This window comes from Jatropha curcas, chromosome 7, assembly GCF_041381405.1.
Source record: "Jatropha curcas cultivar XTBG-Jc1 chromosome 7, XTBG_Jcur_1.0, whole genome shotgun sequence".
In the NCBI taxonomy this organism is placed as follows: Eukaryota; Viridiplantae; Streptophyta; class Magnoliopsida; order Malpighiales; family Euphorbiaceae; genus Jatropha; species Jatropha curcas.
Window position 1 is genome coordinate 14,995,792 of NC_143157.1, and position 15,306 is coordinate 15,011,097.

Here is a 15,306-nt window from a genome sequence, read left to right on the forward strand (position 1 = left end):
CTTAGTAAGCATTTATAAGAATTAAGTGCTTATTAATTATATTACGGGCGACATGCCATGTTTTACAGTAGGGTAAGGTGTGACATCTATCATCTTAAATTTTATAGCTCGGGTCCAATTATAATACAAACATTCATAATATGGGCTAACAGGCTCATGCATTCACATAAATGAATAACTAAACATCCACCTAAGTTAATCGATTACAATCCTTCAACTGCGGAGTTAACTAACAGATAAATATAAATAAGTTCTCATACATATAGCTATATAATAAAATAATTACTGAAATTAGAAAATTTCTTTCCTAGCTCTGTGGTGAAGGAGACAGAGCTTTAGCCGGGACAAAGAAGAATCTACTTCCTGGAAAAGTTAAACAAAAGAAATGTGAGTTTATTAATGAATAGTAATTATTGCATAAGACAAGCATTCACACGAAATGCTTCCTAAGGTACTAAAATGAACATACCGCCGGTCAAGCATATAGCAAAACATCAGCATCCACAAGTAATTACACCTTCAGGTAATCAAACAAGTGGAAATTGCTCAGTGGCGTCACCGAAACTCCAGATGAACCGTCCGTACACATGACCCATCCTCTCATGACGTGCAACAGGGAGCCGATCCTCATATATGGCCGACCGGTCTAATCCTCGCTTGACTAGCTTTCTCATTTTTTTCTTTTTATACTCCCTTTTCTTTTCCATACCAACAGGAGGCCACCCTGTGGTTTTCCATATAATTCATATCATCAGATGCACACGGAGGCATTGATCTCCCCATACATGGCCGACGGTATCGAAGATCGTTTTTAGAAACCCATGGTGACCCACTTCATCCCAATTCCATGCAAGCAAGGCAAATAAATGTCACAACACAAATAATCAAACAATGCAATTAATGCAATTATATTAAATAATTAAACATTATCATGCAAGAGTGCAAATAGACATTCATATACCAATTCAAATAAATATAAGAGTATTAAATAGTAATATAATATAATAATTGATACTTGAAAAATAAATAAATAAATAAATAATTAATTAAAGACAAAGCTATGTATAGTTATGATTTTATGTATGATGCAAATGATATATTTATTATTATTTATTATACTAGATGGGAAAAGACTCAAATTTTGATTCTAACTTATCGAATCAGTGAACCAACTGGAATGATCTAAATGAAATGGAAATTCAAAGGGGAGAAAAGAATTGAATAAAGTACTCTCCTAAATAAAAATAAAGGCTTGTCCTAAATAATCCAATAACCTATTTAACAAGTAAAACTAATCGAGATTCTGTTGAAACTTCGACAGAATCTCGCCTGAAAATAGGACTATCCACCTGTTTAAATATCAATAATTTCATTAGATATCCACTCAACCCACACAGCCATCCGTCGGGCAACCAATCAAGTTAAATTCGCCATCCTCCTTTAATAGCCATATCACCATACAACCATAATTCACAAAGTAAAACATCCTTCAATTTACAACTTAAAGTAATCTTCTAACTTATTACAACAATATTATCAATCACTATACGTTATATCAATAATTAGTTCTTTAATTAGTACCAAATAAATAAAATCTCCTTTATGAACAAATCTTTATTTCATTAACCTTACTTGTGGTATGAATATCATTTAATAAAATTCTAGACTAGCTACTAAGAGTCAATCCTTCAATTGGACTATAATAAAATAATGTATCTTTCAAGTAACCCAATTCGCCGCTTAAATATAATTCAACTAAAGCTTCATAAACTTTCTTCGTTTTAATATAAAATACCACACTAAGTATCGCTAAGGTTTATGATCGAATCGTTTATCTAGCAAAAGTAATGTTATCTAGTAATAACCAACACTAACTAACAAAAGCATTAAAATATATCCAATTCTTTGATAGTTTACATAAAATGATACCAACTATCCGCAATAGTTACTTCCCACCAAAATAATAAGTTCACATTGACCTAAACTTAAATATATGCACAAGTTTAACTCATTTCTCATCATGATGTAAAATTTCAGCATTTTAGCTCATCCAAAATGAATGTAAATTTAATACTTCTGTAATAAGATCTTAAGAACTTAGCATTTAGTTAACTAGCTCCTATCAACCTAAAGAATCCTTAATCCTTTATAAGAGTCTATAATAAGCAATAATCAACCATTCTATATAGACATTCAGTTTATATACTAATTTAAAGAACAAAAATTGGAATTCCTAATTATTTTTACATAAACAGTAGCTAAATAGTTAAATATCTATCGAGGTTCCCTAACAAGAATCATATTCGATTAACTATTTAGTCGAAATCAACTTAATCAACTAACGGTTTTAAATTTGGAATTATACCAAAAATGGGAACTAGGTCTTAGAGCATACCAATCGAAAATCGGACTACGATTCCATGATCCGTGTGAGGAGAAGATGATTCTGCCTGTTGGGGCCTCGCCGGCCGGTCACCGGACCGCCATCTGCACCGTGGTTCAGGGTGGCTGTAGAGTTGAGCTTGCCCAGAACTTTGCAATAATTCCACCACCCGACTCAAAATTTCATGAGGAGTTCAAATCCACCGTCTGTTCATAGAGCCAGTTGCTCGTTTGGCCGAAATTGAGCCAGAAGTCGCTGTATCTCTACCGCTTATGGTGGTTTCATCCTGCATGCCCCATCGTCGGAATTATTTAAGGGAAAATGATCGCATGAAGGAAAGGAATCGACCGGCGCTCACCTCATGACCTGAAACCACCAGAAATCGAGAGGACGCAACTGTCGAAAGAGATAGTGGCATCGAAGAGAAACTGGCATTGATTCACTTGAGAGAGTGCTCGACCGGTACTGAGGAGTAAAACTACTTAATTTAAAAACAAGTTTATCAGTTTAAGGGTTTAGGTGTAATGATGTGACAATGTGATTATTGACACTATGTTTTGGATTGAAGTAGATGCTAGTAAAGCATTTATGCATACATATGGTTAAATTGAACTATGTTTAGAAATAGTGATACTGCATATGAACTCATGTTGACAAATGATAAGAAATATAAATGTTCATGTAGGCATTATAACTGCACTTACTAGAAGGTGTTGAATGATAAATGAATGGTTGGAGGAAGGGCTTGGTGACTGCATTTTTCGCCTGACAGATGGGCTGTGTTTTATGTTGACTTACCTTACTATTAGTTTGAAATAGATAGTTTAATTTATAGAGGAAATGCTGCCAAATTTTTAGGAAACTCCTTATTAAGAACTGAATACATTTTTATCCTTAGTGAAGGATTAATAGCTAGAGTTATTACTTTTAATGTTAATATTATCATTAGAGTTATTATTAAGGCCCGCTTAGTAATATAAAGTAATAGGAGATAGGTTAGAATGAATGTATAAGGAATCATAAAAGAAATATATTAACAAATTAAAATGGGAAATTATTATAAAAGTAAGGTAGATTAAAATTAAAGATGCTACTTTAGGGCGAAGACTTAGCTCGAGATGCACTTTGGCTAGAAAGTTTAAGCGAGTAAAAGACTAAGGTGATTTGAATCTTGAAGAACAAAGATTTAAAATGATAGGACAGAGGCAAAGCATGCACATCAATGTGGACCCCTCCCCCGAACATCATAGGCATGTGAATGCATGTGACTAAGGGCAGAAATGCAGGTGAATGTATGAGTCGCCACCTTGTTTAATTATTTTAGGGTAAACTAGGAAAAACCCTAAGTGACTCCGATTTTAATTAACCCAATGTTTAAAGCATGGTCTACGAACCCGAGGTGGATCCCGAGACTATGTCATGCTGATGAACTAACCATGAATGAATGCTTTGCAGGGTGAATGAAATAATTGGACCAATGAAAATGTTTATGTGATTTCGACTTGCCGCTCGGGGTTAGATCCCAAACGTGCCTACGTACTTCCGTTTGAATGGAAGATCAAAGTCAACGTAGTTCGATAGGCCTTCTTTGAAGGGCTTTGAAGGTGTATGCTTAATGCATGAGTGTGTGTATGCTTTGTGCATGTTTGTTTAGGCATTTTGCCAAAGGATCGATTGATTCGATTAGGCGTTCGTCGCCAAAAATGTTGGTTTTAAGGCATTTGTGCCAAAAATGGTTGTCGGGCGATTTGTCGCCAAAGTTGATATTTGGGCTTATTATTGCCAAAATTGATGTTCGGGTTTATTATTGCCGAAATTGATTTTGTCGGGCGATTTGTCGCCAAAATGATTGATTTTAAGGCTTTTAGCCAAAAATGGTTCATTTTAAGGCATTTTGCCAAAAATGGTCGATTTTAAGGCTTTGAGCCGAAAATGGTTGATTTTAAGGCATTTTGCCGAAATGAGTTGATTCAGGCAATTTGTTTGCCAAAAGTGTTGATTGGGCGATTGTCGCCGAAATTGATTGATTTTAAGGCCTTTGGCCAAAATGAGTTGGTTTAGGCAATTTGTTTGCCAAAAGTGTTGATTGGGCGATTGTCGCCGGAATTGATTGATTTTAAGGCCTTTGGCCAAAGCGAGTTGGTTTAGGCAATTTGTTTGCCAAAAGTGTTGATTGGGCGATTGTCGCCGAAATTGATTGGTTTTAAGGCCTTTGGCCAAAATGAATTGGTTTAGGCAATTTGTTTGCCAAAATGATGTGATCGGGCGATTGTCGCCGAAATTATTGATTTTAAGGCTTTTAGCCAAAATTGGTTGATTAATTCAAGGCATTATGTCAAAAAATTGATTTAAGCGATTTGTCGCTAAAAATGGTTAATCTTATTTATAGGCGATTTGTTTGCCAAAAAATTGATTAAACCGTAGGCAATTTGTTGCCAAGATGTAATTGATTAAACTGAAGGCAATTTGTTGCCAAAACGCGATTGATTAAGGCTTTTAGCCATAATTATCAATTAATTGGACTTAAGCCAGATTTGTTCGAAATAGGCGATTGAACCGTAGTTATTAATTAACCAGATTCTTTAGCCAAAATTGTCGGATTTAAGATCTAACACCACGATTATTAATTAACCGGGCATTTAAACTTAATCGTGCTTAATTAAGGTAGTTTATTTACCTAAATAATGACATGAATGCATTTATGCAGTTGTAGAATTATTAGGAGTAAAAGAGAAGCATGCATGAAGTGCTAAAATTAAATAGACAGAGTTTCGTTTAAGTACCTGATTTAATCGACGACTGCTTCTTAACTCCAGATTAAGCTCCTCGCTTGGGAAAATATTAATTACTTTTAATTTGTTCAATTTTAGTGGCCAAGTATCACAACAAGATACAATTAAAATTGAATTAAAATGCAAAAAAGCAGTAAAAGAAATCGCAAAGAGCGTGGGGGGAGAAGGAGCATCCGTCAACACGGACTGAGCAACCAAAATGAAGAGGTAAGTGGCCTATTTATAGGCAAAAAATGGGTCTAAGGCGGCAGCTGCCGCCGGCCGGTGCCGCCGATGACCGGCGGCTGCTGCCGCCACTGGCCGGCGGCAGGTGCCGCCATGTCTGGCGGCCGGAGCAGCCGTGCTCGGCGGCGGCCCCTTGGGCCTTTCACTCCAGAGGAGTTTTCAGGAGTTTCGGATCTCCGAGAAATATTCCGGGACCTGTTCCGCGATCCTCGCGACATTTCGGACGTTTTAAGTACCATATTGGCATACTGTAGCAAATTTTATTATTCGCAGTCCGGGAAAACTGGCTTTTTGAGCCTCAAAATTTGAGTATTCACAGTTGCCCCCCGCTGGCTATCATAAAAATGATTTGTGAGAGCCAGTGGCTGTCTGAAGGAGCAAATTTTGAGGATGGGCAGAGGAGGAAACCCCGCCGTTGGTTTTTTTTTTTTTTTTTTTTTTTTTTTTTTTTTGAAATGAAATGATCAAATGCATGGATTTATGTTTGCAGCTTAAAGATGTTTTTGCCTCTTTGAAGACTTGAAAAGATGTTTTGCCTCTTAGAGGACTTGAAAAGATGTTTTGCCTCTTAATGAGGGCTTGAAAAGATGTTTTGCCTCTTAATGAGGGCTTGAAAAGATGTTTTGCCTCTTAATGAGATGTTTTGCCTCTTGATGAGGGTTTGGAAAGGATGTTTTGCCTCTTGATGAGGGCTTGGAAAGATGTTTTGCCTCTTAATGAGGGCTTGAAAAGGATGTTTTGCCTCTTGATGAGGGCTTGGAAAGATGTTTTGCCTCTTAATGAGGGCTTGGAAAGATGTTTTGCCTCTTAGAGGACTTGAAAAGATGTTTTGTCTCTTAGAGGACTTAAAAAGATGTAGCAAAAAGTCAAATTTACTGTAGCAAATTTTATTATTCGCAGTCCGGGAAAACTGGCTTTTTGAGCCTCAAAATTTGAGTATTCACAATCAACAAGTTTATTAAGCATCAAAGTCTCAAAAACTCACGCATGCAAAAAAAAAAAAAAAGAAAAAAAGAAAGTAAGAATTCTCACATAAATTATTTTTTAAACCTGCACGGATGTCGAGGACTCGTATACTGTCAGCAAGGACTGGGAAGGACAAAATAGCTTTTGGCAGCTCACAAAACTGTGAATAGTGTTGGATAACTCATATTGCCCATTGTATATGCATACATGCATACACGAATAAATGTTATGCATTCATACATGATAGATAAATGCCATCTAGATATATATATATATATATATATATATATATATATATATGCATTATTTATGGAATTACTATTTATGTTGCATTATTCGTTGTTAATGAACATTGTTTGATTAGTTGTTGCGTGTTTTATGTATGCTTTGTTTGTGTGGAATTGGAATGAAGTGGGTCGTCATTGGGATTATGATGGCGGTCTTCGATGCCGTTGGCCATGTATGAGGAGATCGGCACCCTCGTGTGCATATGATGATATGATATGGATGATATGAAAACCAAAGGGTGGCCTCATATTGGTATAGAAAAGAAAATAGAGTATAAAAAAAATGAAAGGGCTGATCAAGTGAGGTTGAGACCGGTCGACCACGTATGAGATCGATTCCCTAGTGCACACGTGATGAGAGGGCGGGCCATGTGTGAGGACGGCTCGTCGGGGGTTTTGATGATGCCACTGACCAATCTCCATTTGATGTGATTATGTGAAGATGTTAATGTTTGTGATTGCTATTGCAATGTCATTTGCATGATTGATTGTATGATTATATAACTAGTTGGATGACTAGATTGAATTAAATATGCATTTTTGTGAGTGTATCGGGTGAGAATGTTATCTTATCCTACTCACTGAGTTTAGATACTCACCCTTGCCTTAATATTTTTTTTTCCAAGTTACAGCTCTCCCAATATCTCGTTGTCCTCTGTCATCAGATGTCTAGAAGATCCTTCGATAAATATTTTGAAATCTTAATTTCTTAGATTGTTCCACAATTACGATAGTCATGTATAATGATTTTAGAAAATTATTGATGTATTAATTATTAAAGTTTCTATTATATAAATATTAATATGGGCCTAGAGAACTTTGAAAATTGATTTACTATTGAATATGAAGATACAGGCCAAGCGAGCCCAAGACTTATAATATTTGACTGTTGATAACATTGGCTTGAGGCCATTTCTGTTAAACAAAAAATTATTTGGTATATTTTTGGCTTACTACAGGCTTTGGTGGCTCTAAGCCTAACTAGGTCCTAGTATCAGTCCGGCCCAAGATAGCGGGTCGTGACAGCTGCAATTTCATCAATCGAAAAAATTGCGCCTCCAATTCGATTTTCCAGCAACTCCATCTCGGTCAGTTGGCTTTAACTTCCTTCGCAGCATTGCTTGATTTCACTCTCTCTCTTCTATTTCTGACTAGTGTAACAATCACAAGGAGCAGTGATCTTGTTTTCGATCAAACGACTCCACCTTCGACTCTCTCTTTCGTTTTCGGCGATATCAGCCCTCCACCGACCAACCACTTCGTCTCCAGCACCTCCTTGTCATCACTCCTCCCTCTTCGATTGCCGCAGCTCGCGATTTAGCAAGAAAAGCAAGAGGCAGCGAACTGCAATATCAAGCTCGTCACCGCCGGCTATTATTAAACCTTCTCTGATTCATTTTACGGCTTGGTGAGCTATATTTGGTTCCTTTTCTACAAATATCTCATTTATTCCATAATTTATTGGAAAACATTTGATGAATTTTGGATGGGAAGAGCTAGATTCTTGTAATGAAGTTAACACGGGTTTAAGTTAAAGAAAGTTTGATTCTATCTATCAATTGATACCATAATTAAAAACTTTATTTAGGATTGTGCAAAATGAGTGTATATGTTGGGTATTAAGTAGAGAACTTTGAATTGCTTGAGTTAGCAACAATCAATCTAGTTAATTTCTTGGATTATAATGTTTGGGATGAGTATGTGAGATTATTAACTAAGTTCTTATAGGGTAATAAGTTAGCCAATGTATCAAGTGTGAAATTTAAGCATGAATCTAAGATTTTTAGATATGGCTGTAATCATTCCAGAATAGTTTATAAATTGTAGTTTGGTATGATATAATGAAGTTGTAGATTTAATTCTCATTAGGAAATTGGTTGGTTCAGGTATAAATATTTATTTATGGGTGATAAACGATTTGATTAGTTCGTTCGCTTGATAAAATTTATTTATATTTATATGTGTATACTAAAGATTTTATTTTATTTATTTGATAATTGGCTAAAGAAGCTAATTATATTGGGGTGAAGTGAGAATGGTTGATAATATTATTTGGACAAGTTGAAAGTTATTTAATTTGTAATTAACGAGGGAAGTTATTCATACATATATGCTTATACATGTACATATATATCTATAAGGATCGATGGATTGTATGATTTATAACATAAGTTAAGTTTATGTAAAATGGTTGCGATAATTCAATGTTGATGTTGAGGTTAAAGGAGGATGGGAACTTGATTTGATTGATTGCACGACGGACGGACTGTGTGGATTGAGTGAATATTTAATGAAATTCTTGATATTTTAAACAGGTGGATAGTCCAATTTTTTAGGGGAGGTGTTGTTGAAATTTCAATAGAATTTAAGCTAGTTACAACAGTAGATAATTTATTAGATTAATTTCTTAATTCTTTTTTTTTAAATTAGTCTTTTGTCTAATTCAACTCATTCCTTTGTATTCTTAAATTCTTTAGATCGTCCGGGCTCATCTATTGCTCCTCCAAATCAAAATTCGAATTAGGGTTTCTTCTTTTCTCTATCATTGTGAGTAATAATAAATAGTGCATATCATTTTCTGCATATACATATCATTTATTTTATAAAGAAAATACATATATATATATATATATAAATGATATGTATATGCCAAAGATAACTTAGTATTTATTTTTTTTATAATTATATTATTATGCTATTATTAATAAATCATTATACTTTTATGTTTGAGTATTAATGATTGATTTAATGCATTATGTTGAATGAATTGTTTGATTATTTGCGCTGTGAAATTATTGTGTCATGTTTGTGTGGAATTGGGATGAAGTGGGTCACCATGAATTTGTGAGGGCAGTCTATGATACTATCGTCATGTATTGGGAGATTGGCGCCCTCATGTGCATCCGATGATATATGATATAGAAAATCACAGGATGGTCTCCTGTTGGCATGAAAAAGAAAAGAGAATACAAAAAAAAAGAGAGGGCTGGTCAAGTGAGGATTAGACCGATCGACCATGTATGGGGATCGGCTACCTGGTGCATATGTTTGAAAGGGCGGATCATCAGGGGTTTTGGTGACGCCACTGATAAATTTCCACTTGTTTGATTATATGAAAGTGAAATTACTTGTGGGTGTTGATGTTGTGCCATATGCTTGACTGGTTGTGTGTTCAATTTAGTATTTTAGGATGCGTTTCTCATGAATTCCTGTGTTATGCATTATTTATTATTATTCACTGAATCGCAAAATTCACTCCTCTCTTAAATAACTTTTTAGGAAGTAAGATTCTCATTAAGTCGGCTAAAGCTTTGCAACCTTCTCCGCAGGGCTGTAAAAAATAAATTTCTAAGTTCTATAATTAATTACAATATGTATTACTTTAGATTTTTGAGATTGGTCAAGGATGTGTGATTACTTGATATATATAAATTAATATGGGCTTACTGTACCTAGAAGTTTGTCTGGCGTATATGGACTGTATGGTTTAGGCTTACTACGGGTCTCTGATTGCCTTAAACTTATCTAGACCCTAGTGCCGGTCCGGCCACGATTTCGAATTTGTGACGGTTATTGATTTGCTAATGTCTGGTTTTGCTGTTTTTTGTAAAATTAATTTATTTATATGAAATTGCATTTTCTTTTTTTTTTTTTCAAAATTTTGATTTTATTAATATAATATTTATTATTGAATGCATGTAGATATAGGTAAATAATTTTTATAATTGTTATTAGTAGAAAAAAAACTTCATCTTAAAGCCATTGAATTTGTTTTGTTTGGACTTTTTATATTTTTTCAGATTAAAACTTCTTTTATGAAAATATAAAATTTGCATTCAGTATTTTTTTTATCATAACTTTGTATTATAAAAATATTAAATCTATATAAGTGTAGATAATTTTTTATAAATTTTAAATTAATTTTCACAAATTTCTCATGAGTTCTTATTTAGCATAAACAAAATTTTTTTGGACGAAGAAAAAAAATTAAAACTAGGCAATATTGAACAATGATACTTTAAGAGTTCTAAAATATATATATATATATTTTCTTATTGTAATTATCACTATATGGTATTATAGCAGAACACAGAGAGAAAATTAAACATTACTTAATAATTTTCTACTTAAGGAATGTATTTAATAATATATAAATAAATAGTAGTTATTTGAAAATTTTTTGATTATGCACTGATAAAGTTCTACAACAACTCATGTTGAGTTTCATTTAAAAAATCGATTTCATAATTTTTAACTGGATCTAGGAATTGAAATACATACTTAGTATATAGAAAAATTATCGTAGAAAAAAAAAAAACTTATAATTGAATAAATTTTTATTTGTTAAAAAGTGTTTGATTTAAATAAATTAAATCAACCTTGTCAATTAATATGGAATAGTTTGTTGAATTACTTTACACTAAATTCCATTTATTTGGTTAATAAATAAAAATTTTAAAAAGTAAAAAAAAGATTATTCCCTATATTCTCCCTTATTTAACAGAAAATACATAAAATGAGTTAAATAAAATATATGTAATATTAACAGTATTATACAATGGGTCAAAGAAATTTTCAAAGGATAAAAATGAAAAAAAAAATGAAGACAAATGGTGAAAGTATTTGTAAAGTCAAATTGTTTGCTTGTTTTATCTAAGAAGGATGAGAAAGTAAAATTTACCATTTCTTTAGTTTTTATAGAAAATGATAGGCGAATTTCATTTTTCGAAGGGAACAAATTGAATAAGAAAAAATTAAAATGGTAGCATATTGCAAATTTTCACAAAATGGTGCAATTGCCTTCACTACAACGTGGCTTCGTCCTTGTCGTTAAGGGTAATGGAGTTTGAATCAAGCTTAAATGAGCCAAATTCATGAAACCGAGTCAAGTTTAAAGAACTAACTAATTGCTTTAATGTATGTTATCCATCAATCCATGAATTTGTATGAACTCACAACTATTCCATTTACTAGATGTATACCTTGGAGGAATGATTGAGAGCCGCTCTTCTCTAACCTTCATGAAGCATTATGATCCAACAATTGAAATCCCTGCTCAGACATATAGTAAACTGAAACCTAATTCTGTTAACCAACTGCAAGGCGCATGTGTTGGCCAACCTGCACATTGTTTGTGCTCGTTAATTTTTTTATTAATTTTTTTCTTATAATAATACTTAAAATATAATAATATTCCTGTTATAATGCTTTTGCTGGAATTAAGAACTTGTGTATAAGTATTTTTCATATCAAATTTTACATTAGGTTCATTAGAAAAAATCATTTGTTTTAGGTTTTTAACTCACCAATCTTTTTCTACTCTTTCATGCAATTCTACAATTACATTGGTTTCTTTCATGCCGCTACTATGAGAATTGCTGACCTCGAAGCCAATTTCGAGTCAGACTTTAGGATTAGTTATAAGTTAATATGCTATTTGTAATAAAGATTCAACTTCTAATAATTAGTTAGTTTTATATGTAATAAAGAATTATCTATGCCTATCTAGCTAGATAATAGATAGTAGATGGTTAGTTGTTTTTCTTTTTTTTTTTTAATAAACTTTGATAGTTTTTGCTTTTTATCATTAACTGCCCGGTTCATTTTTTAAATCGGTTAGCCGGAATTATCTAGAGACGATAATGAGTGCGTGGGCTGAAAAAGAAAAAGGCAACTTGAATTTTAAACTTTATATTTTTCTTGTTGTTTTCTATGCTAATTAGGGAAGATTGCAGTTATCAATATTCTGATCTCTCGCTAACATATATGATGCATATATGTTAAATCACACATGTTAAATATGTGTTGCTTAAATATGTCATTCGTGGACAATCTGGCTATTTTGAAGGTTCTAATGATCCAGCCCTGACTGAAGTTCTAGCTATGGGGGAATATCTTCTGTTTGTTTGCTCTCATCTCCATGGGAATGACACCGCTTCTGATTCTTAAGTTGTGGTTAAAGCTATAAATTCTATTACTATAGACTCTTCTCTTTTTGGTTTGCTTCTGTTAGATTGTAAGCAGCTCCTAAGCTATAGGCCTGTATTCGAATCAAGTGGATCTGGAGGCAAGCTAATACGGGTGCCCCTTCCCTTGCAAGGGCATCTGTTCCCTATGTTCGCCTCTGTATTTAGGATGATGTCTCGGATTGTATTTGGTGAATTTTATCGTATGATTTAATGAAGTTGGATTGTTTCCTTTAAAAAAAAAAAAAAGCTCTATATAGGGTTCCACTTTTAACTAGTATGATTTTCCGATATTGAGCTTTAGTTCTCAAGTAAACTAAGATGAAGCTCAAGAATTAACCATACGTTTGTCAACAAGTTATATTGAGAGTTTGGGATGAAACAAAAAGCTTCAGACTCAATTACAATTGATGGCATATGCTTATTTGCTTTTTTTTTTTTTTTTTTATACTAAGAAATGTTGCTTAGATATTATTATCATCAAAGAGAAGAACATCATAAATAAACAATGGAGGGATAAGACCTCATTCCACCAAATCATTCCTACAAACAACAACTCTAGCTAACAAATGAACACATTGGTTCGGTAATTTTTGAACAAATACAAAAGATAAATCATCTACTAGAATTTTGCAATCTTGGATAAAAGCACCAAAATAATATTAATATGAACAAATTGGTCCAAAGCATTAACCACCACTAAACAATCTGTTTCAACAATCACCGATTCCAACCGACCCATAAATTTCAACAAACTCAGCACCTCCTTATGCCCCATAACTCAGCCATCACTGAGCTGGAAAAGTACATACTCGACACCATATGACCTCCCAAACACCAACCACCACTATCTCTCATAATCCAAACAACACCAGCCTGCTTTGTGGTCGAATTCCAAGCAGCGTCCATATTAACTTTCACAAAACCAACAATAGGCTGACACCACCTAACTTGAGGAATCACGAGCGACTTTTGTTGAATAAACTTTAATATAACCCAGATCTATTGTTCATAGAATTTGTTTGACAAGAATATACAATAGTCAGAAGCGTACCTTGATCCATAACGGCAGATCTATGTTATAGGTTACCTCGTTGGGACAATTCGATTCTCACCGTAACAGCAGATCTACGTTTCTTCACTTTGGCCTTTTGTCCGTAAGTCCTCTTTTAATGGTCAGAGAATAATCAACAGCTGCGGGAGTTTCTTTTATGAGCTCTCTCAAACAAACTATCTCCGTATGTGTTTTAGGGAGCCGTTACACTCTCTTGTTCTGTGTTAACCCTAATCTGTTGATTCCTTTATCTTTTATAAGGTAGAGGAAGGGTATTAAAACCCTAACTGGCTCTTATCCATTACGCCCAATAACCATAATCTTGGGCCACCTTAATTAGAACCAGCCCTTTAATCACATGGGCCACATACAGATTATTAAAATAATCTAACAATCTCCCACTTGAGTCTATCATGTTTACCTTAATTTGAATTAAGATGATCGGATTATGGTGGTCATAAGTCATTGAACGACATGATTCCTTCCATATATCACAGACCACTTCAATTCATAAAACTTTAGTGGAGAAACTATTCAACAATCAATACATTGTTACAATCAACTGTTATTATTATCTCACTCAAACTATTATTGTATACATCTATAATGTGGATAACACATAAATAAGCAAAACACATCTTTAATTGAATTCCCAAGTGTCACAATAATATGAGCAAAACAACCATATGTATATATATATACAAGTTTAAACATTATACTAAGAATGACTTATCTATAATGCTCATCCTATCAACATGGCTAGTGAAGATTTTGGGCGGTAAGCCTTTAGTTAGCGGATTCGCTATCATCAGATCAGTATCGATATGCTCAATTGACACTTTATGTTTTTGCACTTCTTCTTTCACAGATAGGTACTTTAGATCCATGTGCTTTGCACCCTTAGAGTACCTATCATTCTTAAAAAAGAAGACAGCTATGAAATTATCACAGTAAATTCTCAACGGTCTAGCTATACTGTCGACAATGCCTAGACCTGAGACAAAGTTCCGCAACCACAATGCATGAACAGTGGCCTCAAAGCATGCCACAAATTCAGCCTCCATAGTGGAAGTAGCAATGACAGATTGCTTTCCACTTTTCCATGATACTGCTCCTTCAGCTAGAAGAAACAAGTAGCCAAATGTAGACTTTCTCGAATCTACACAACCGGCATAGTCTGAATCCGAGTATCCTACCAGTTCTAGATGGCTGGACTTTCTATAAGTGAGTATATGATCCTTAGTGCCTTGTAAATACCTAAGTACTTTCTTTGCAGCTTTCCAATGGTCCATCCCGGAATTACTTTGATATCGCCCTAACATTCCTACGGCGAAACTTATATCCGGTCGAGTACATGTCTGAACATACATTAAGCTCCCAACCACTGACGCATATGGAATAAAATCCATCTCTTTATGTTCCAAATCATTTTTAGGACATTGCATTTCGCTGAACCTATATCCTTTCTGAATTGGAACTATTCCTGCAGAGTATTTTTCCATTCTGAATCTCTCTAATACCTTATCAATGTAAGCTCTTTGAGAGAATCCTAACAGTCCTTGTGATCTATCACGAAATATTTCTATTCCAATCACAAAGGATGCCTCTCCCATATCTTTCATTTCAAAGTTCT